We start from the raw sequence: 25,371 nt of genomic DNA, 5'->3' as shown, positions 1-25,371 counted from the left end.
ATATTACCCTCGCTATTTTGGATCTCTAGTATAGGTGAGGGCGAGGGAGCATTTTTAACTGGGTTTGCCAGTAGTGGTCCTGATCTATCCTGCCTGTGTGTGTTGTTTCTGAGTGTAGAGCCGGTGATCCACAATGCGCAGCTCCTCAAGGAGCTCTGCATATTGTTTGTTGGCCTCCCGGAGTTGTGTCAGTTGCTCGTTTGTCCCCGCTGCCTCCTCTTCTAATGCAGCCAGTTTACCCTCAAGCTTGGTGAGCCGTTCTATGAGAGCAAGCCATACTCCTGTCTTTGTGCTAATGGCCACTCCACGTATAACTGTTTTGAAGGCGTGTCACTCCAACTGACGGGTACTAGCAGACCCTTCATTCTCAGAGAAATAATTAGTAATCGCCTCTGAGAGTGCATTACGGAAGACCTGGTCCTCCAGCATTACGGGCTGCAATTTCCAAGTCGGTATCGGGGTTGGGATCCTACCCCATTAAAGGGTTAACTCCACCGGGTTATGATCCGACAAAGTCTTGCCCATTTTGAGCACGGCAATAATAGAACCAAGTAAGGTCCCCGAGCACAGAAACCTGTAGATCCAAGTATGTAGTTGGTGTGGTGATGAATAGAAGGAATATTCCCTGTGTCCTGGGTGTCTTGCTCGCCAGGCGTCATGCAGTTTCCAACCCTCCACACACCCTCTGAGCACCTCCGCTTGTCTTTTACTTTCAGTTGCGTGTAAGGGGGGTGTGAGCTGTCCAACTCAATGTCCAATGCAGCATTAAAATCGCCCCCCATCACCCAGGGATAGTCAGACCAGTCCATCAGGGCCACACTTAGAGCTGCCAGATACCTATCCTGATCAGTGTTTGGGGCATATATGCATCCCAGAACCACATGAGCCCCATCCAACAAGCCATGAAGCAGCACATATCTGCCGTTGAGGTCCACTTTTTGCTCCAGTAGCTTAAAAGGGATATTATTTCGCACCCAGATCGCCGCCCCCCGGGAGAATGCGGAGTAGGTCGTGGCAAACAGTTGTCCCCTCCATTTTTCTTAACTTAGATGCCTCATCAATGTTGAGGTGAGTTTCCTGAAGGATAGCTATGGCAACCCTCCTTCTATTTAGCTGAGCCAGGACCCGGTGCCTCTTGTGGATCAAACCCAGGCCCCTCACATTCCAGATGTAGTAGGTGTATTTGTTATGTGATGTCATCGTGATGCAGGTAGTGTGTTTGCCATGTAGCATGTGAAATGTGAAGCCCTGTGAATACTAGGTGTGGTCGGGCAGAGCATGCATTACTAATCAAACTCCCCAATACTAGGATCCCCCGTAAAACAGCAGAGGACCAAACTTGAAACAAAAGTTCAACATGAACTCTAAACAGTAAGTGCCATAGCGCAATCGCTAGGTGGGTGGAGGCAGCAACTGCTACGGTCCAAACAAACATTACACTGCACAATAGAAAAATAAACGTAATATGCCGATACATTACCCTGTACAGCTCATTGTTACTAGACCTACTAAAACAGTCATCAGAAACAAAGTATATTGCGGCGCAGCTTATACATTACCACTCCCGGCCATCCCGGAACACAATACTATAAGTCTCTGGCAATTTGTGCAGTGATCGAGGGGAACAATGTCAAGCTAGCCTCAGAGTCAGAGCGCACTGTGGCCGCATCCGATGAGTGCGTCGAAGTCATTGCAGTTTGGGCATCATGAGCGGCCAGCGCAGCCACCGTCAGAAGTGCATCATATTGACTGTTTGTGATTTGTTCCGGAATTGGGCGTCTGTACCCTGGTGTGTGGATCCCAGTAGTCCGCTGCAAAGGGGTTCGATGCAGTTGGCCTGATGGAAGTGAGGTCTGTGAGGCCGCCGGCGTGAAGGTTATCTCGAGCCAGTCCGCCGCTTCCTCTGAGATGTCAAAAAAGATGGATTTTTGACCGTCAACAACTTTTAGTCGAGCTGGGAAAAGCAGTGCATATTTCAAGTTGCGTGCTCGTAAATTCCTCTTTACTTCTTGGAAGGTGGCTCTAGTTTTCTGAACCGCTGGAGTGAAATCCGGGTAGAGGGAGATACTTCTATTCTCAAAACGTACAGGAGCATTCTCTCTGGCGGCCCGCAAGATCGTATTGTGGTCTTTATAGTGCAGAATGCGTGCTATCAGTGGTCTGGGCAGTGCGCCCGGTTGAGGTGGTCTAGGCGGCACCCGGTGCGCTCTTTCCACACTATAGAGGGCAGTCAGGCCTTCCTTCACCACATGATCTCGTTACCAGTCCTCTACAAACTGGGTGGGGTTAGATCCCTAGCTGCGCTCCAGTATTCCAAGAATTCGGACATTATTGTGGCGGGGTCTCCCTTCCACGTCATCCACCCTGTCTTGCAAACCCTTCAACTGGCACTGGAATTGCTCAAGTTGTGAGGTATGCATGGTCTGCTGTGTTATCAGATCGTCCAGAGCTAATTTGTTCGATTTCACTTTGTCCGTTAGCTTTTTATGATCCGCCTGTAGCAAGCCCAGGTTGGTGGACAGCGTCCCCATATCTGTGCCTCCATCGCTGATTGTCATTCTCGTATCTCCTTTAAAATTAAATCCAGTTTGGCAGCATGGGGATCCGTTCCCGTGGGAAGTATCACGTTGTTATCTGAACTGTTGGAGGGGTCATTGCCGAATGCAGGGTGCGTGTCTTCGTTTGTGGCCGCATCAGCTTGTTTGTTCTTTTGAGATGTAATCAGTGATGTCATCAGTGATGTCACTGACCATGTCATGAGTGATGTAATATGTGACGTAATCACCAGTGCATTGCGGGCGCGCGAGTTATAGTTAGCTCAACTAACTATAACCGGCAAATTTCTTTGGTTTTATATGAGTCAAATGGCCAACTAACTATAACGTCCCTGAAACTTGTTTTTTTCAGTGAAAATATATATATATATATATATTAAACAACATATTTCACACGCAATTTCCAAGCGCTTGAAAAAAGTCAGTCGCACACAAGTTTTTCTAGAGAAGTTTAGTAATTGGTGACTCAGACGCGCTTCGACACCACGGTCTTCGTCAGTGAGTCATTACAATGAACCAGGAAGTAGTTTCGTTATTTTAAGCAGTTCCTGTTACATAACAATAGACATAAAAGAAATATATACATTGGTGCTTGATGCTTCTGTGTATCCTAGTTTTTAGAAGACAGACTCCAACAACTTTACTCATAATACAGAAAAAAATGTAACAACAAGTTAACAGTTAATATAATCACTGTTGTCCCTGAGTTAGCATTGGAACTGTTTTTAAACGAATTTCACATTAAATTCATTAATAAAATTTCCGAATAGAATATAATTCAAATTAGTCTTTTTTGACAGTCATAATACAATAAACATAAATGAGAAATGGCCAGTGCCTGAGGTTCACTATTTTATCAATAACCTTAATAGTCTTAATAGGAAAATATAATGAATTAAATCAATTCCTGATTATAGTTAACAAAAAATTAACATCAGTAGCTGAGGCGGCCAGAAGTGGACAAGCAGCGATTCCCAGACTCCGAAGGAGCACGTGACAGAGGTGGAAGGACAATGACAAGGTGACTTAAAGTCTCATTGTGTCAACCTAAATGAACATGGAGGTCTTCCTCATGATTCAAGCCTCCTGGGGTTTTGCTCTGTAGCTTAATAATAGATTCAGATTCCAGGCGTCGCAAGTGACGTTCCCGATCTATATATATATATATATATATTATCTACTGGCGGCCGCCAGTAGATAGTTATAGTTAGGACCGTGTTTCCATAGGAAATCTGAAAATTCTATTTTGAATAACTTTGGCGCCGGTTGACGGATCCTCGCGAAATTTTCAAAACTAATGGGGCGCTCCGCTCAGCTCCTACCCTGGAAGTCTCGGGGTGATTCGTCAAGCGGGGGCTGAGAAAAAAGGGGGGTCCCAAAACACGTTTTCCCCATTCATTTTCCAATAGGACCTTTAGTCGAAGGTACAGCCCGAACGGCTGAACAGAATTACTTGAAATTTGGCAAAGAGGTAGTCCTCAGGTCAGGGATGTGCCTTTTGCATTTATGGTGTCAATCTGTTCAGTAGTTCCTGAGAAAATTGCAGTTGAAAGTACATAAATATCTATGTGCGCGCACCGTGCTCGCACCGTACGCGCACGGTGCGCGCACCTTAACGTGCGCGAGCGTAATTGTGGTTGGTGGTTACATGTCAGTCAACATTCGAATCGGTCGAAATCAGGAAGTGTTGTCCACCATTTTGTGTGTGACAGTGAAAAAGAAAGGTGGAGAACATGAAAATGGGGCAGGGTACAGAGTTCCTGACCCCCTAGCTTTTGTCAGGGGGTCTCTGAAGGACCATGAAGGGTGAAAAAAAAAATTATATTTTTTTTAAAAATTGCAGGGTGCGCGCACTGTGCGCCCACCGTGCGTGCACCGTCGCGAGGTGCACGCACGGTGCGCGCACGGAGGAAAAAAATCATTAAAAAAATAGAATTAAAAATCAAATTTAAGTGTTTAGATGTTAGGTGGCTCTAAAAAGAGCCGTTGTGTTAATTGAGGAACAGAGGAACAAAAAAATGAAAAAAATTATGGGGTGCCGCATGTGTGCTGCTGTATCTTGCTCTCTATTTGGGGAATGCTGGTGTCCCCATAAGAGAGAAGAGCATTGCACGCATTGCACCATATATGCACCCTCTTGAACAGAGGGTGTATATCCAGAGGAACAGAAGCAGGTGAAGCTGCCGCCGCAGATGAAGTGCTCGGCTGAGCTGCCGATGATGTGCTCGGCTGAGCTGCTGCGGATGTGCTCGGCTGAGCTGCTGGAGGGTTGTCTCTAGCAGCTCGAGCAAAAGCCACAGGATGTACTCCTTTAACGTGCCTGATCATAGTGAAAATACTAAAAGAGTATTTCTTTTTAGGATCTCCTCTTGATAAGATAACACCACAAATAGTGCAGGTGACTTTTGGAGCATTCACCTTCTTCTGCCCCTCTGTAAATCTAAAAACTTGCCAGATAAAAGAGTCTTTCTGTTTCCTCTGTCTCACAAGGGTCTCCTGCTCACTCCCAGAAGAGGACTGCTGCTCTGCCATTCTCAAGTACTGGAGTACTGGAAAAGCTGCTCAGCTCCTTCTCCCAGGGAATCAGAAGAAATAATGAGGGGAGTGGGTGTGGTGTTGGAAGTTTCTGGAACTGAAACTACTATAAACCAATGAAAAGAGTTGTTTCTTAATCACATGACATGAAACTACTATAAACCAATGAAAAGTGTTGTTTCTAAATCACATGACTTGCCGTACGGAGCACGCGCGGCACGCGCGCATGCACATACGGAGCACGCGCGTACAGAGCACGCACGACGTACGCATGCGCACGTGGAGCACGTACGCATGCGCACACGGAGCACGTACGCATGCGTGCACTGTGCGCGCACCGTGCGCGCACCGTCAAAAACCCTTAAAACAAATAAAAAAATGTTTTTATAGTGTTTATAAGTTTATAGAAGATATTAACTATGCTGTTCAACTTTATCCAAATAAAAAAAAAAAGAGCTGAGCCATTCCATATTACAGGATAAAGTCAATCTATAACTATATACATAGGTAGCTTATTGTAAAATAAATATTTAAAAAATATAATAATACATTCATAAATTAGCATTTAAAAAACCTTGCAAATTCACTTAAAAAACCATAGGTTTCACACACGTTATAGTTAGGAATTAGCATTTAAAAAACCTTGCAAATTCACTGAAAAAACCATAGGTTTCACATACGTTATAGTTAGGAATTAGCATTTAAAAAACCTTGCAAATTCACTGAAACAACCATAGGTTTCACACATGTTATAGTTAGCTGGACATTTCACTCGTACAAAACCATTGAAATTCCCTCGTTATAGTTAGTTCAGCTAACTATAACTCGCGCGCCCGCAATCCACTGCTGATGACATCACATATTACATCACTCATGACATGGTCAGTGACATCACTCATGACATCACTGATGACATCTCAAATGACATCACTGATGACGTCATCCATGTGATAAATTACCACATCTTCTCACACCCGAATATAACCTTTGATACACCGACTGCAAATTTCAGAGTTCCATTCTCAAAACCATACATACTGCAATACCAATAACTACATACCCACTTATTAACTATTAGGTCTACATACACCTCCACTCATTCACCTGTACAGTCACTCATACTTACAGTCACTCCATACAAGACTATCATATGCATTTATACACCTATAGAGACACTCACACACCACCAATCATCCATAGAGGTACTCTCACACCTAGTCAGTCATGCAAATAATCACACTCCCATTTACTCACCCATGCGGTTATACACACTCAAGTTCACTTACTCATAAAAATAGTACCACATTCTTACGCTCTTATAGAATCATTGATACAAGCACACACTCATCCATACAGTCACTCTCACAATCACACACTCTCACATCTACCCACTTATATACTCTTACACGCATATATACTGCCTTTCAAATATGTAGTTAGTCACAAATGTACCACTGAGATATACATTCAATCCCTAACACACCCATACATACACTCACTCAACCATACAGTCCATCACAGATGCACTCTTAAAACTATGCACCCATAGAATCACCCACTCACACATCTATGCATAGAGTCACACACACCCTACCCACACAAACACTCAGGAACCCATACAGATACTGAGACAAGCAATCAATAACTCATATAGACATTCATATAGCTATTCACAAAACCATGCAGCCACTTATACACCAACATACAGACACATACAGACATTTACACAGTTTAGTCAGTAGTCTGCAGTAAGATACATTTAATGACTCACTTATAGAGTCAGTTACGCACCACAGAAAATCATCCATTTACACACTTGTACACCCACTTATTCTTCAACAGGCCTTTCCCTATATATATTAGACATATTAAAATTGTTCAGAAACACATACTCAATGGATGATGTCATCAGTGATGTCATCAGTGATGTCATTTGAGATGTCATCAGTGATGTCATGAGTGATGTCACTGACCATGTCATGAGTGATGTAATATGTGACGTCATCAGCAGTGGATTGCGGGCGCGCAAGTTATAGTTAGCTGAACTAACTATAACAGGGGAATTTCAATGGTTTTGTACGAGTGAAATGTCCAGCTAACTATAACATGTGTGAAACCTATGGTTTTTTCAGTGAATTTGCAAGTTTTTTTAAATGCTAATTCCTAACAATAACGTGTGTGAAACATATGGTTTTTTCAGTGAATATATATATATGTATCTCCACCACCATGCTTACCAGAATCAAGTAAGTTCGATCCACACCGATTCTTGGTAAAGTCAATCTGCTTTATTGTTGGTCAAAAACAGATGAGTTTCGAGCACACAAGCTCTTGGTCACATGACCACAGTTCGGAGTTCATGTTTTTTTATACAATATGCGTCCCACACGACGTTCGAAATAAAGAAAAGACTATGTATTTAACCATTGGTTCTTAACAAAGAAAAAGTAAGGGGCCGATTCACAGAACTAACTTAAGACAAAATCCTAAACTTACTACTTTTGGTATTCACAGAAGTTAGGATTTTGTCTTAAGTTTGTTTTAAGACAAACTTAAGACAAACTTAGTCTGTCTTAAGTCTGTCTTAAGTTTGTCTTAAGTCTGTCTTAAGACTGTCTTAAGTCTGTCTTAAGACTGTCTTAAGTCCGTCTTAAGACTGTCTTAAGTCTGTCTTAAGTTTGTCTTAAGACAAACTTAAGACAAAATCCTAACTTCTGTGAATACCAAAAGTAGTAAGTTTAGGATTTTGTCTTAAGTTAGTTCTGTGAATCGGGCCCTATATGTTTAACATAGTGCACATTTTCCCAAAGTCATCAGAAAAGTACAAAATTAAAAAAAGTTTACATTTTATGCATGTTTAAACGTGGATAGCAAAAAACAATTGTTTCTATATTCTAATTGTTTTGCATGTCAGCCAAAATATATACATTTCCTTTAGCATGCGCTTATAGGTAAAACTAATCAGGTCAATGATCAATACAACTTAAAGATCATCCGTGCATCCGGTGTATGTGTTGCTATAACACAATAGGGGGGCAACTTTGTGATAATGCGGTGTGTGTTTGTAGTGAGTCCTAAAACATATCGGGTGATAATTCGGTGTTCCTATAGTAGGATTACCAGGACAGTTCTAAATCACAATATATATATTTAAATTGTCCCCTCTAGATGCACTCAATTGCCTAAATATTTATACTCAAGGGTAGAGTACCCAATCAAATTGTTCCAAGTGCCGTGACTATTGGTATGTGGTGGTTACGGACCTTGATCTTTGCATGGGTATGGTACCCTTGAGGAAATACAATAAGGACAAGATTACCCATGTGCCACTACATAGGGAGAGAGTGATTGCGGGGAACAAACACCAGTATCTACATGCTCATATTTTCTAACCGTGGTGTAGGCAATCTCACATTCCAGTGAGGCAATCTGTAAAAGAGAGTGATGAGACAAAATTACTTAACTCATGAGTATAGGACCCCAATATTTACACAAAAACTACTGTATCGGCTCCCCATTTAACTGTCTCAGGGTTAAGTGACCATAAAACTTCAGATTGAGGGAAATACAATGAGTGACCATGTTCCAGTTGGCATCTTTAGCTATTCCATTACATGCACAATAGAAAATACAATACAAAAACAATGTAGAAGCTACAGAAAGGAAAAATGCAAAGTGATGGTTAAAACAACATCAATACAACATCAAAACGGATTAAAAATGTACATTTTCTGTTTATCAAACTCCTCTTCTTAAAAGGATTTATGGGAAGTGTTTGATCATAGATGTACGTACATCTCCTCGTCATTATTCATTCCTAAGGGAAAGACGCTACCAGCTTGCAGAATGAATCTAGACTCTGCTCTACGTAAGGCTTGGATCCGATTTCCACCCCTGGGGTTCTTAGGTATGGTGTCAAGTGCAAAGTATTTGGCAGAAGTCCAATCACTGTTGTGTACCTGGCTGAAGTGTCTTGCTGTGCTATAACTAAAATCCTTATTAGTGATAGCTTGCCAGTTCTCCAAAATTATTTTCTTCACTGGGAAGGTTGTGGACTCCACGTACCACATGCCACAGGGGTATGTGATCACAAAAATTGTGAAATCAGTGCCGCAACTTATATTTTTTTTATGCGCCACTGTCTGTTGGTTCTCTGGAGTGTAACTTCTTTCACATTGGTGCTGCTACTGCAGGCTTTACATTTGCCACACTTTTGGAATCCTCCAGTTTTCTCAAGCCAGGTGGTCTTGCGTTGTGTCATATGGCTTCTGACTAACATGTCCTTGATAGAGGACCCCTGTCTGTATGTAATAGATGGATAGCGCCCTAACTTGTCTTTGAGGATCATGTCTTGTGCCAAGATGTCCCATCTATTTCTAATTATTTGACTGAATTGTGCTAATTGGGTGTTATATGTGGTTATCAGTCTTATCGGTGATTCTTTTTCTGTCTTTTTAGATTTGGTTGCTTTGTATAGGGTATCATCTCTCTTGATCACATCTGCTTTTCTTTCACCCAATTTAAGCATTTTGAGGGGGCACCGTCTTGCAATAAATCTGTTTCTCATCTCTCTCTTATTGCTTTGATAGTTTGTCTCGGAGCTACAGTTTCTCTTGGCTCTCAAGAACTCGCTAAAGGGGGTGCTCCACCTGAAATTGGGGGGGGGGCAACTGGCTGAGTGCAAATTAGAGTTTCCTGCTGTCGTTTTCCTGAAAAGATTGGTTTCCAATTTGTACTCTTTGATGGTGAGTCTTATGTCTAGGAAGTCTACTGTGTGTTGACTATGCTGCATAGTGAATTTGAGGTTAACTGTGTTTTCATTTAGTACTTTCAAAAACTCCAGTAGTTCTTCTTCCCTCCCCTCCCACACAAAAACCTCAGCCAGATGTTTAGCTTGTTGGTCCAGTGTTCAAGGGACTCACTCCAGAGCACCTGCTTGTCCCACCATCCCACAAAAAGATTGGCATAGCTGGGAGCCAAGCAGGTGCCCATAGAAGTCCCCTGGACTTGCTTGTACAATATACCATTAAACATGAAAACATTCTCCAACAGACATATCTCAATCATTTGTAAAAGCATTTGAGTATGTGCTAATAGGTGTATACTTCTAGTCTTCAGAAAATGCTCGCACGCCCTGAAGCCATCTTGGTGTCTAATGTTGGTATAAAGACTTTCCACGTCCAAACATACCAGCCAATGATCTTTACCCCAATGCATTTTCTGAATTTTTTGTAAAGAGTCTTTGGTGTCTCTTACATAAGATGTTAGGTCTTTGACATATCTTACCAGAAAGTAATCTACATACATAGAAACATGTTCAAAAAGGATGTTCTTAGAGGAGACAATGAGATGTCCCAGGGGGGTTGTGTGGATCTTTATGCACCTAAGGTGGTAAGTAAAAGGTGGGTGTTGTGGGTGTAACGTTCTTTAAAAATTGTTGCTCGTCCCAATTTAATAAGTTGCTGTCAGTCCACTCTCTGAGGTGTTCAGTGAATCTAGCATGTAGTTTCACTAGGTAGGATTTGTCTACTCTGACATAGCAAGTGGTGTTATTAAGCTGTCTCATTGCCTCCTGTATGTAGTCATTTCTGTCCCATAGTACGATATTCCCGCCATTATCGGACGGTTTAATGATGATGCTCTTATCGTTTTGTAAGGCTGATATGACTTCTCTCTGTGTTTTGGTTAGATTGGATCTAATACTCGGTCTTTTAAGTAGGCATAGAATATCTTGGTTAACCGCCTTGTGAAAGACGTCAATGTTGTCTTTAGGGACTTTTGGCATGTATTTGGATTTAGCTCTGAAGTATGTTGTTACAGGTCTTGCTGGGTCAATTCCAAATCTAGCTACTGTTGTGATGCTACTATGGTCAAGTGGATCCCCTGTTTGGGAGTCATGCTCCCCCCCCCTCTGCCAGGTCATCAAGTGATTTGAGAATGTTTATGTCATCAATGGAAAGGGATGTTGTTAGTCTACTCTCTTGTAAAGGACTCGGTCCTTTCTTTCTCAAGGTATGGATTTTGAACAGCTTTCACTTTCGTACAAAATGATACATATCTATGCGTGTCTGGGTGTAATCTAGGGGTATGTCAGGACAGAAAGTCAAACCTAGCTTAAGCACATTCTCTTCAGTTTGCGTATACATTTATATATATATATATTTATATTTATTTTTCCACTAAAAACAAATAAGATTACAAGGATGATATAGTTAGGAAATAGAATTTAAAAAACGTAGAAATTCACAGAAAAAAACAAAGGTTACAGGAACATTAAAGTTATTTTCCACTGTTACACACAAAAAGCCATAGAACTTCAGCAGTTACAGTTAGAGATCTCTCAAGTAACTATAACTTGTGCCTTAAGTTGAGTATAACTTTGAGTTCTATTGAAGCGTCGCGAGCAATACAGTTCAGTGAAGCTTTATGGTGTATCAGCTAATCTCCAGGTATCGCATTGAAAAAAATGAAGCACTTGGTGTCTCCTTACCTCAAAGAGTGTGACCCTCCTTTTTCTCACATGTCGATAATTGGAATGAGGAACTGCTGACATCCACAAGCACGTTTCCAGGTGGTTATAGACTGTCTTCGTGTCCTTGGTTGAGGCAAAACTGTCATCTACTGGTCAGTTTTGGGCATAGTTGCTTTTTTCAGATTTAAGGAAGCGTCACCAGAGATTAGCATGCTCACAAATATCATAGGTGTGGCAGTTTTCACAGTGACTAGCACACTAAATGAGACATGCAAAGCAATGGTGTTTTGATTTCAGTGATTTTGACACTTTAAAACTGGGTTGCAGATAGTTATTTTGATGATTTACAATATTTTCAGTGATCAGGATGCTGACAAAACATCGGTGCAAGCTACTGGTGCAGTTTTAACATGACATTTTCAGTGATTTGCAAACTTAATGATTCCCAGCTCCACCTTACGGTCTCCCTGAGGCCTTATGAATGGCTCTCAATTGGGACTCCTGCTGCTCTTATTATCGACTGAGGTAATTTGATGAGAGGGGAAGGAGCACTTTCGTCTGGAGAAATTCTCAGCACCAGGCTTCCACAGTGAATATCAAAGAATGGGGTCTTATGAAATCTGCTGTTAAAAGATGTACCAGAATACCAAATTCATCCTCCAGCTCTTTCTTACTGTCCATGAGACCCTGCTATATGACCGGCTGGATACAATAAGTGAATGGGGAAACCAAGTGATCCTTCAGGCATTATGAGTGCCTTTTCATTGCAAATTGATACCAGACTAAGAATACCATTTCCGTAACTGGGGGCCTGAGGTACTGAGTTTTATCCTGGCAGCTCACCCAACCTTTCTGCTTGAGTGACGGCCTAAAGGCCGGACAATCCTGCCCCCTACACATTTTGCAGATTCTAGATTCTCTGAGACGATTGATACAAAATTATAAAGCCCTGATAGCACTGCGCCTTCTGCTTGGGTAACCACTCCATTTGCTACTGCATCTGACCCTTCAAGACCTTCAATGCATTCAGATCCCTAGCAGGATTCTTCATTTAGTCTGGGTGATCATCATGAGTAAGGTTAAAAAGAAAACTGAGGCTATGGATTCTTGCTCCTCCCAGGTATTGGGCTCTCACGAGCTGGCAAGGACATCCCCAGATGAGGAGACCCTGAATGAGGAGCTCTCAAGCCCTTCCCTGGATACAGTCCTGCAGCTATTGCTCCGTCTAGAGAGGCAAAATTGACCTCATAGTAGCAGACAATGGTCTATTGTGAGATGATGAAAGGCGGCTGACTAAAATGCGCCACCTTCACTAAACATGCCATAAGTGACCTTGCACCCAAAATGAATACAGTGTGAAACAGGCTCATTACCATTGCAAGAAAAGTACAAAACTTTAGAAACCAGAGCTGAAGATGTAGAAAACAGAGCACATTTTAATATTATTAGAATCACCGGGCTTCCGGAGCATGTTGAGGGCACTGCTACCAACATGATTGATTTTCTTAAGAAATGGATTTCTCCTTACTATGCCTTGGAATAAGCCCATCTCGGCCCCTCATGGCCTCCAATGCTTGGTGCGGCTGCCCGACCAATAGTGGCATAAATGTAGCTCTATAGGGACCGAGATCCTATCCCGACTCAGGCCAGACTTAGTGGAGACATTATGGTTGAGAAACGTAGAATTATGTTCTTTCCCGACTTCATGCATGAAGTCGATAAATTAAGGGCCTCTTTTACTGATGCCAAAAAATGCCTTAGCCTACAAGACATCACAAAAGCTATGTTGTTCCCTGTCAGATTGAGGGTGACCTTGAGAAAGATGTTGCAATTGTTCCCATCGCCTCAGTCCCTACGGGAATGTATGGACCACCTTCCTAAAAGAAAAGAAGATGTTTGCTTTAAAGAATAGATGGCGCAGCCTGTTGGGCCGCTCTGAAAGGAGCTAAAAGTGCCCTGGGGCTGCACCATCTCAGTTGCAAGTGTATTATGAATACCAGCAGGTTGTGGAGGCAGTGGCTGCCTTGAATAGAAGAGATTCCGCTCCTGCCACCTGTCAATGGAGACAGTGAACCACATGACTCAGACTCTGATCGAACATTTGTCTCATCTCTGGGATCTGCTGAATCTTTGCCAAAGATTAACCCCAGCACATCAAATGAGATAATCTAAAATAATTATCTCAGTTTGTTTATGCATGAGAGCTTGTGGAATGTCAACAAAAATACTGTACTGCTAGTCTAATTGTCATGCTGAACTCAATCTTGAAGTGATTATCCCATATGCTGGTCCCAAAAACCTCTTGTTTGGCTTGACACCTTTTCATGCACTTGACTGCCTATGGTGCGGTTCATGGAATAGAATGTTTGTGCCAAACTATTTCAGATCATAACCCAGTGTTAGTCTCTCTAAATTGAGAGTTCAAGCGACCTCACATTCCGGTTTGGAGACTGTGGGTGGAGTCACTGTATTACCTGGTCTTTAAAAATAATATCGGAGAGGCCATCAGAGCCTATTTTGCTCACAATCCAGGCATTGCTGCATCCCCTTTATTGAGTGGGATGATTTTTAAGACAGTGATTAGGGATCAGTGTATTTCAAAAATGGTTAGGTTATGTAGAACGCTGGTAGGTGAGGTAGAGGCTCAAGAATAGGTGCTTCAGAATCTTGAACAACTGTTACTTGAGGCAAACAAAATCACAGGCAGCCCGAGTTGAGAGAATCAGCTGCTTTAATTACCGGGAATATCTTTCTCGCGCTCATGCAGAGCATGTTAAAACCGGTTCTTTTTTAGTGTGACTAATTATTATTAATATAAGGGGTTTTTTGACCTTGGCATTACACACTGACGCAGGGGAACCTTTATAAAGCCATGGCACCATCAACTAAATAATTCAAGAGTTTTATACATCCCTCTATGCCCCAGTGACCGGGCCACAACCACAGGATTTTGAGAATTTCCTGCACTGGGTCATCTGCAGGTCCTTTCACCGGAGGATGCAGTTGGTTTGGGGGGAGATATTACTATACATGAAGTTAGAGCTGCCATTATAAACATTGCACGCAATAAGGTTCTTAAAGCAGCGGCCTGCCTTTGGATTTTTTTCCTGCATATAGGGACAGCTTGGCACCAAAACTAGTAGAACTTTACTATGCAGCTCTGAAGTAAGGCCATCAATCAGTTTCTACATGTGAAGCTCTAGTCATGCCTCTCCTGAAACCTGGACGCCTTCCCGCAGATGTCAGTGCCTACCAGGCATTCTCCATGCTCGCTGTGGACCATAACATTCTTAGTCAAATTCTTGTGGCCCGACTGATGCCCAACATGCCCTCTCTGATTCATATAGATCAAGATGATTTTATTCCTGGGCATAATGTGGCACTTAATATTCAGACACTCATCTCACACCTGAACGATGCCCTTTTGGATAAATGGTTGCCATCTGTTATGGCAATTGGCATTGAGAAGGCCTTTGATAGTCTGAGTTGGGAATTCTTGTATCAAGTAATGGCTCAAATGGGGTTGTCTACCGGGTTCATTCTCTGGATCAGGCTTTTCTACACGGGTCCCATGGCCTGGGTTCGCACAGGCAAAACTGTATCTGAACCTTACAATGTGGGGCGAGGAAATAGGCAGGAGTGTCCAATCTCCCCCCAACTATCTTTGCCATCGCAGTGTAGCCCCTGGCAAGCTGTGCTCGGATGGGAATGTTTTAACATGGGTTGGAGATCCAAGGGCAATCCGATTATGCGAGATTATGTGCTGATGATATGCTACTCTTTCTCCGGGATGTCAGAGTGGATTTACCAGGAGCAATAGACTTATTGGGGAGCTTTGGTGAAGTCTCAGGCCTGCATATTAATTGGCAGAAATTCCATTGTTCTCGCCCTGTGGAGATGCCACTCCTCCTCTGAACATACTGAGACTCACATGCATCCCTACATGTCTCAAATATTTCGATGTTAAATATATCATAATCAGCCGGATCTAGTAGATGATAAGGTTGGGGCAGCCATCTGGCCTCTTCGAACTACTTTAAACTTTTGGCCGGCATTGCCATTATCCGTGGCTGACAGAATAGCATTGGCTAAGATGGTGGAGCTCCTGAGATTGCTTTATTTCTCTGCCACGCTACCATTGCAGGTGCCTCGTCAGCTGTTCCAGTATCTGCAATACCTACTTTTGGAACTGATCTGGGGGACAGGTAGACGTAAGGTGGCACTGTTAATATTGAGAAAGCCAATGTCAATTTGAATAACGATGAACCACAGAAAGGACCGTTCCTAGTTGTGTCTAAGAAATGCCCAATTTAGTGGGGGCAAATCACAAAAATTGACAGACTGGCATCACACACCACCAGGTGTCATGCTTCATCATCTGCAAAAACCAAAGGAAATGACGGACGGAGTGTTGAACATTGCAAGCACTCACCCCCAGTCAACTGATATGGGTTTAATCCATCACCGTTCTTTAGCCCACTCTGCCACCCCAGTTCAGACATGGCCATATGCAAATCAGTCTGACCCTGTGCCTCATGGGAACAGTCCAGCCCGAACTGCCAAGCCATGTCTTCCCTGGACCGGAAACAAGCTTCCTAGGACCGGTTTCTGGCATTTCAGCCGTCTTCAGCCAGGCTTGCTTGAATCCAGTGGCAAAGTGAGCAAGGGACTCACGTCTGAGCATACCCTGCCAACTTATGGCGAACAAAGCAAAAACCAAAGGAAATGACGGACGGAGTGTTGAACATTGCAAGCACTCACCCCCAGTCAACTGATATGGGTTTAATCCATCACCGTTCTTTAGCCCACTCTGCCACCCCAGTTCAGACATGGCCATATGCAAATCAGTCTGACCCTGTGCCTCATGGGAACAGTCCAGCCCGAACTGCCAAGCCATGTCTTCCCTGGACCGGAAACAAGCTTCCTAGGACCGGTTTCTGGCATTTCAGCCGTCTTCAGCCAGGCTTGCTTGAATCCAGTGGCAAAGTGAGCAAGGGACTCACGTCTGAGCATACCCTGCCAACTTATGGCGAACAAAGCAAAAACCAAAGGAAATGACGGACGGAGTGTTGAACATTGCAAGCACTCACCCCCAGTCAACTGATATGGGTTTAATCCATCACCGTTCTTTAGCCCACTCTGCCACCCCAGTTCAGACATGGCCATATGCAAATCAGTCTGACCCTGTGCCTCATGGGAACAGTCCAGCCCGAACTGCCAAGCCAGGTCTTCCCTGGACCGGAAACAAGCTTCCTAGGACCGGTTTCTGGCATTTCAGCCGTCTTCAGCCAGGCTTGCTTGAATCCAGTGGCAAAGTGAGCAAGGGACTCACGTCTGAGCATACCCTGCCAACTTATGGCGAACAAAGCAAAAGCCAAAGGAAATGACGGACGGAGTGTTGAACATTGCAAGCACTCACCCCCAGTCAACTGATATGGGTTTAATCCATCACCGTTCTTTAGCCCACTCTGCCACCCCAGTTCAGACATGGCCATATGCAAATCAGTCTGACCCTGTGCCTCATGGGAACAGTCCAGCCCGAACTGCCAAGCCATGTCTTCCCTGGACCGGAAACAAGCTTCCTAGGACCAGTTTCTGGCATTTCAGCCGTCTTCAGCCAGGCTTGCTTGAATCCAGTGGCAAAGTGAGCAAGGGACTCACGTCTGAGCATACCCTGCCAACTTATGGCGAACAAAGCAAAAACCAAAGGAAATGACGGACGGAGTGTTGAACATTGCAAGCACTCACCCCCAGTCAACTGATATGGGTTTAATCCATCACCGTTCTTTAGCCCACTCTGCCACCCCAGTTCAGACATGGCCATATGCAAATCAGTCTGACCCTGTGCCTCATGGGAACAGTCCAGCCCGAACTGCCAAGCCATGTCTTCCCTGGACCGGAAACAAGCTTCCTAGGACCGGTTTCTGGCATTTCAGCCGTCTTCAGCCAGGCTTGCTTGAATCCAGTGGCAAAGTGAGCAAGGGACTCACGTCTGAGCATACCCTGCCAACTTATGGCGAACAAAGCAAAAACCAAAGGAAATGACGGACGGAGTGTTGAACATTGCAAGCACTCACCCCCAGTCAACTGATATGGGTTTAATCCATCACCGTTCTTTAGCCCACTCTGCCACCCCAGTTCAGACATGGCCATATGCAAATCAGTCTGACCCTGTGCCTCATGGGAACAGTCCAGCCCGAACTGCCAAGCCATGTCTTCCCTGGACCGGAAACAAGCTTTCTAGGACCGGTTTCTGGCATTTCAGCCGTCTTCAGCCAGGCTTGCTTGAATCCAGTGGCAAAGTGAGCAAGGGACTCACGTCTGAGCATACCCTGCCAACTTATGGCGAACAAAGCAAAAACCAAAGGAAATGACGGACGGAGTGTTGAACATTGCAAGCACTCACCCCCAGTCAACTGATATGGGTTTAATCCATCACCGTTCTTTAGCCCACTCTGCCACCCCAGTTCAGACATGGCCATATGCAAATCAGTCTGACCCTGTGCCTCATGGGAACAGTCCAGCCCGAACTGCCAAGCCATGTCTTCCCTGGACCGGAAACAAGCTTCCTAGGACCGGTTTCTGGCATTTCAGCCGTCTTCAGCCAGGCTTGCTTGAATCCAGTGGCAAAGTGAGCAAGGGACTCACGTCTGAGCATACCCTGCCAACTTATGGCGAACAGAACAGAAACCGGTCCTAGGAAGCTTGTTTCCGGTCCAGGGAGGACATGGCTTGGCAGTTCGGGCTGGACTGTTCCCATGAGGCACAGGGTCAGACTGATTTGCATATGGCCATGTCTGAACTGGGGTGGCAGAGTGGGCTAAAGAACGGTGATGGATTAAACCCAGATCAGTTGACTGGGGGTGAGTGCTTGCAATGTTCAACACTCCGTCCATCATTTCCTTTGGTTTTTGCTTTGTTTGCCATAAGTTGGCAGGGTATGCTCAGACGTGAGTCCCTTGCTCACTTTGCCACTGGATTCAAGCAAGCCTGGCTGAAGACGGCTGAAATGCCAGAAACCGGTCCTAGGAAGCTTGTTTCCGGTCCAGGGAAGACATGGCTTGGCAGTTCGGGCTGGACTGTTCCCATGAGGCACAGGGTCAGACTGATTTGCATATGGCCATGTCTGAACTGGGGTGGCAGAGTGGGCTAAAGAACGGTGATGGATTAAACCCAGATCAGTTGACTGGGGGTGAGTGCTTGCAATGTTCAACACTCCGTCCGTCATTTCCTTTGGTTTTTGCTTTGTTTGCCATAAGTTGGCAGGGTATGCTCAGACGTGAGTCCCTTGCTCACTTTGCCACTGGATTCAAGCAAGCCTGGCTGAAGACGGCTGAAATGCCAGAAACCGGTCCTAGGAAGCTTGTTTCCGGTCCAGGGAAGACATGGCTTGGCAGTTCGGGCTGGACTGTTCCCATGAGGCACAGGGTCAGACTGATTTGCATATGGCCATGTCTGAACTGGGGTGGCAGAGTGGGCTAAAGAACGGTGATGGATTAAACCCAGATCAGTTGACTGGGGGTGAGTGCTTGCAATGTTCAACACTCCGTCCATCATTTCCTTTGGTTTATGCTTCATCATCTGCCAGTCCTCGCCCTCTAAAAACCGCGTTTGATAGAGGGCGGGCATACACCTGGAGACAGGGATGCACTTCTAAACTAAGTGGGGGCCCAAACAAAAAAAGGAGTGAGTGAATTAAAAAACCATCATAGTATACCTGAACAATTTTTATTCTATGGGGTTACTATGTGGGATTAAAATATATAAGTGCGGTGAGTGGGGACCTTATAATCCCGTCGCCGCTGTGAATCAGTGATTGTTAATAGGGGGTCAACATGTTTCTGCCTGTATTGTCCACTTGGGTACGTGGCGTTCGTCAGGACCTTAGATATTGGGCTCCTATCTTACCACTGGGGGCGTAGGCCTATAGCCAGCTGCCACCTGTTTAGAGAAACCTGTGAGAGGGGGTGGGATAAACATATAATACTCAAAATGGTTGTCATTCGGTAGACCTTGATGTGTCACAGTCACGCTCCATACTTACTGCTCTCTCCTAAAGTGAAAAAGCTGAAAAATGTATATGAGTGTCAGGCATCTGTGTTCACTCTGACATTCATGTAAATAAAATAGAAGTCTTACCCTATTGGAAAAACCTATTTGCCCCATGGGAGGGGTAGGGGGGAAATCCTTGTGGCCACATTCTGGTGGGAGACGGTAAAGGATGAAGACAAAAGGGTTAAAAACCAGACTGGTTAGGAAGGTATATCAAAGATACTGAATTAGTTAGCAGAAAAAACCGTCAGGGCGTGCTTGATCTACTGTAGTTTAAACCTGTTGGAAGAAGACATCAGAACACCAACTTACAGTTCAAGGTGTACTCCCCGCTAGAAAACCTAGCACTGCATGCGTCCAGCCTCCTCCCCGGTGACATTAAGTGTAGTGTGCAGCAAGCTTTTATACTATTGGGTGGAGTCGTGGCATGCGATATGGGTTTCAGGTGAGCGTGGCGCACAGTGATGATGCCGCATTTCCTGTGTCCTGAGCGAAGCATGCAGAAGAGACTGCACGTTGCCTGTTTGTTGCCTGACCCTCGTGAGGGTGTGTCAGCACATGGCGCTGCTCTATGACACGCCGCTTCCTGTGTCCCGTCATTACCTCAGAAAATTGCCTGGGGTGGGGCTGGACCAGCTCTGGTCCAATGAAAAGCGCCTACCATAGTTTATGGAGATACAAGGGAGTGATTTAACGTGTGTAGACAAGTTATACAGAAATATGGGGAATATGTGCCCCGCTCATGACTATTATTTCATGACGAGAGCAGTTTCGAGTATTTACACAGAAGAAAAGAAGAGAAGACAAACCCTGATTGTTTACAGTCAGGGTGACGGTGTGGTTAAACCCACAATTAGTGCACAAGTCGATATTACGGCTACCGCAAAATTGCGGATCAAGATGATTCTAGTTTTAGGGAGTAAGGGAAACTGCGTCTAGCTCTATTCACATGTATTACTGTGTCTATTGTTTGTGTTTTTGTCTTTATAATGGGTACTGTTAAAGTGTATGTTGTAGTGAGAGCTTAGGGAAGTTACTTCATTTGTAGCCAAGGGATATCATCGTTCAATCCGTTTTTCCATGTCCCAAGGCGAAACACCCAGCGCTGTTCTCTAACATGTAGGACATGTGAGAGGCAGCCATTGCGCTTCTGTACTACTTCCAGTACTGTCCATCTTAGATCTTTATCAGAGTGTTCTTTCTCAAGGAAGTGTTTTGTTAATTTGGTGTTATCTTTCTTCCTTCTGATAGTGCTCCGGTGCTCACTAATTCTGATCTTTACACGCCTAGTAGTCATGCCAACATACATGAGTTGGCAAGGGCATTTGAGTAGATACACTACATTCTCTGTGTTGCAGTTGGAAAAGTTCTTCTGAGTCCATGGTCGCTCAGTACCTATGTCCACTTCTTTTGTGGTGGCCGTGAATTGGCATGATACGCAATCGCCACAGGGGTAATGTCCAGTTGGTCGTTGGTGGCCCCATAGTGTCAGTTGGTTGTCATCTGTAGCGACTGGTGGTTTTGTATGGACTAGTTCATCCTTGATGTTCCTACTGCGTTTGTACGCAAATAGGGGTTGGGTCCAGACTTTGTCGCTGGTGTTTAAAATGCGCCATTTCTTTTGTATAATGTTCTGAATTTTGTTGGACGCTGGGGTAAAGGTGGTGACACACACCATACGGTTGGCCGGCTCCTTTGGCGTATTTTCTAGAAGAGCTGCCCGGTTGTTATTTCGAGCTCTTTTTTTGGCATTCTTGACCAACTTTTTGGGGTAATTTCTTGCCCTGAGTTTCATTTCCAGCGTTTCTGCTTGTTCATGAAAGTCTAAAATTTCTGAACAATTCTGCGGATGCGCAGAAATTGCCCTACCGGGAGATTTTGTCTTAGGGCTTTGGGATGGAAGCTTTCAAAAAGCAGAAGGCTGTTTTTGTCAGTTGCTTTGTTGTTTGAATAACGATACATTTATGTACAAAAAATGAAATTGCATCTTTATTGACAAATTCACCCGAAATTAACGCCTCATCAATCCAGACTCAGAAATACATAGTCAGGCAGGCTCTGTGACCCACGTCCGAAGGTCACAGGTGGGGTGGCATGTAGCTGGCAGACAAATGCATGAACAGGAAATTCCAGATCACTCCCACAGATAGACGCAGTGACATCACAATGGTCCAGGGAGATTGGCCCCAAAAAAACACACATGGTCAGAGGGGTACGCAGGTGCCTAAAAAAACACCATAAAGTTGGAAATACATAGCCAATCAGTGACAACACACACAGTATATGAAGTAATCATGTGCTTCCCACTCCGGACATCTGGACACATTAGCTACTGGCCGCATGGTGTCCTCACAAGTTCGAGGCCCACCTGAATACCTTATTGAAAACATTAACGTATGGCTCCAAAGACAGCAGTTCACATTCCTTACCAAAAAAGGACCAGCAGTGCTATTTTCTGACATTCATTGAATTGTATAAAACCCAGATCATATCACTTGTAAGTTGAAACAGTCCTTAGACTCTGTAGTGGTACCACCAGCGGATGGCTTCTTGTGAGAGACAGGTCGCCCCTGCTTGTATCCTAACTGGAAACAATCAAAGCAGCAGAGTTGGAAAGGGGGTGCCATGAACCACCACCCACCAGAACCTCCACACTGTTTCACGGAAGGGGCATGGGATCCCTTTCCTTCCCCCTTACTCTGGGACCTGTCTGCGTCTTCCTTAACCTCCTCATACCTAACATATGCACTTCATATATTTGGCCTAGTTTTGTAGAATAAAAATTCAGATGAAGATCCTAGACATTGACATTTTAAATGAGGCGTCGAGGGCTATGATAAGCCTCCCTAATTTTGGTGCTGAGCGCCGTGTTCCGATCGTGGTGTCTCCTGAAAAGTAGGAGTGACATACATCTGCGAGTACTGCCAATAAAACCTATTAGAAGAACTAATACGATAAGACACCTTATGCAAGCAAATCTTTTCCGTATGATCGGTGTATCCCTTGACAGTTGATAAACATTATATGGTCCCTTAATATTTTGACAAGATACGGGTGCTCCCTGTGCTCATGAGATCGTAATCTACCATTTTGGACTGCCGTTTATGGACTTTAAAGCCTTGAAGAAGTTACTAACGTAACAAAACATGTGTCGGCTGTTTCCATCAAAGACCACGTAAAGGCTATATGAACAGGACCTCTGGAAAATCACAAACAAAAAACAATACTTGTAACTGATGATTTTTTAGAATGCGTTGCAAAATATGAGATCACCACAACTAGTAATGGAATAATATTAGTACATTAAAAACATTTTCTTTCTGCTCAAATTGCCTTGTTGAATTACTTGCCTGTGGATTGCTATACATATATCTATACAGACTGGCTACACTATTCAATGGTAGTGTTTTATAAATTTGAAGAGTGCCGAGGTAAATTTGTGTTATTTTAATAAAAAACTGGGCTGGCATAATAAAATCACACGCGCAACCCCACTCTGGGAGTCCGAGCGGTTCGGTCGACTGAGTGTGTGCCCTGGGTTTGACAAGTGGGACCTGATCGGGATTTCAACGGTGGGGGACATGTGGAATTCTAAGGGATTTGTCACATTTGCGGATCTCCAGAAAGAGTATGACCTTTCACTAACTGAAACATTTATATATCTGCAGATTAGCCACGCACTCAAAGCAGCGATACCGGGAGGTGGTCCACTTCCTGAGGCTTCCCCACTAGAAGATAGATTGATACTTGACCCCATGGTCAAGACGGCCATTTACCTAACATATAAAAAACTGATCAACAACCACCCGGATTTGTTAACGTGCCTTCAGCAGCGCTGGGAGGCGGATCTGGGAGCACTAGAGGAAGAGGACTGGCGAGACGCACTGGCTTCCCCAAGGGAGGTAGCCATCCATATGAGACTTCGGCTTGTCCAACTCAAAGTACTGCATCGCGTTTACCTGACTGCGGAAGTTCTGGTCCAAATGGGCAGGAGAACCAACTTTTATTGCCTCAGACAGTGTCGCCGGAAGGGAACTTTCTTTCATACTGTATAGGAGTGCCCAGCTGCCCAAACATACTGGAAAATGATCGCAGATCAGCTGGAGAGTGCCCGGGGGGGAGGGGGGAAATTGACTCCGAAGGTATGCCTACTAAACATATGGGAAGCCACAGAACTCACCTAGACCGAGAAAACATGGGTTTCACTGGGATGGACCCTCGCAAAATGAAACATTGCACAAAAATGAGGCGTGGGGGAGGTGCCAACTGTCAGGTACTGGGTAGCCGACATGGATAGAGCCATGATTGCTGAGAAGGATGTTTTTAAAGATAGAGGAGGCCCTAAAAAATGGGATCGTAAATTGGCTGCTTGGAATGTGTACAGGGATGAGCTTTGCTTGTCTCCCACCGTGGAGCTACGATACAGTGAAGAAATATTGCATGGCTCAATACCTATGAGATGCTCGATTGATGAATCTTTTTTGTAACAATATGCTGAGAAAAAACCTGTTCAGGTATTACATCTGATTGTATGTCATTGATGATTTGCATTGTTGTGCTCCTTGTTATGTTGCTCAGTAAAAAGAGTTAAAAAAAAAAACATTGTTACACCCAGCACCACCAGCACTAAAGCTGGCCCTGGATTCGGATCTGTCGGAGTCAAGTGATGAGTGTACAGTGGGAGACCGTATCAAAGGCTGCAGAGAGATCGAGCAGGATCTAGGTGGCTAATTCTCTGTCGAGTAGGGTGCAAATGTCATCTGTTGCAGCAATCAGTGCTGTCTAATTGAGATGGCTGGTTCTGAATCCTGATTGAGAATGGTACAGCAGGTTGTTTTCTCCAGGTGTTTGGTAAGTTGGAGGTTAATGGCCGTCTCCAGGACTTTGGTGGGAAATGGGAGCAGAGAAAAGGGATGGTAATTCTGGAGTTTGCTGGTGTCAACCGATGGTTTCTTGAGGCTATAGGTTAGCAAGGAAAAATAGAAGCCCTTGCTAACTACTGTGAAACTAATGTTTTACATATATATTGTATGCAAACAACTGAGATGATGATCTTAGATAAAAAAACAACCAAAGGTAATTGTTTTCTAAATAAAGAAGTAAAAGGGGAAGTGAACAACTGCAAATATCTAGGTCTGTTGTGCGCGAACAAGTTAAATTGGACAGACTATTTTGTGTTCCAAAACATTAGAGCATCAATGTTGGTAGGAGCAGAGAATCATCATAAGAATTGTGGTGGGGAGAGCGAGAGGGCGCACAGCAAGATGGCTGCACCATAGTGCAGCTCCGCTGGCCGAACTACTGATCTGCTCATCATCCTGCTCTCCCAGTGACATCTGAAGCCTGAAAAAAGAGGGAAATGTGGCTGAATTAAAGCGGACGGTGCCGGGGTGATTAACTTGCGGTGAGCTGCCCTGATTGCTCTGCATTGTGACCTGACACGGTGGCGGCCTTTATATGCAACACTGCGGCTCTTTAGAAAAGCAGAGGCATCTGTCTGGTCTGGGTGACACATCTGCCTGTGCGACATCGAGTCTGTTGCCTGAGGTACAGGGGCCCACGTGGGATCTGTGCCCCGATTGTTGATTTTGGTGCCCGACAGGGCCTGCGATGAGTGAGTGGACGGTGATCCAGCTGAGGGGGTGGCACCGTGCTGGAATGCGTGCTTTCCACTCCTGCCAGTCGCTTTGTGGTGATCGTGGGGACCCCTGGCGCGTCAGGGTGTCGGACGAGTGTGCCTCATTGAACTGCAGCCCC

This window comes from Triturus cristatus, chromosome 2_1 (assembly GCF_964204655.1).
Source record: "Triturus cristatus chromosome 2_1, aTriCri1.1, whole genome shotgun sequence".
Lineage (NCBI taxonomy): Eukaryota > Metazoa > Chordata > Amphibia > Caudata > Salamandridae > Triturus > Triturus cristatus.
Note: the sequence above shows the minus strand (reverse complement) of the source record.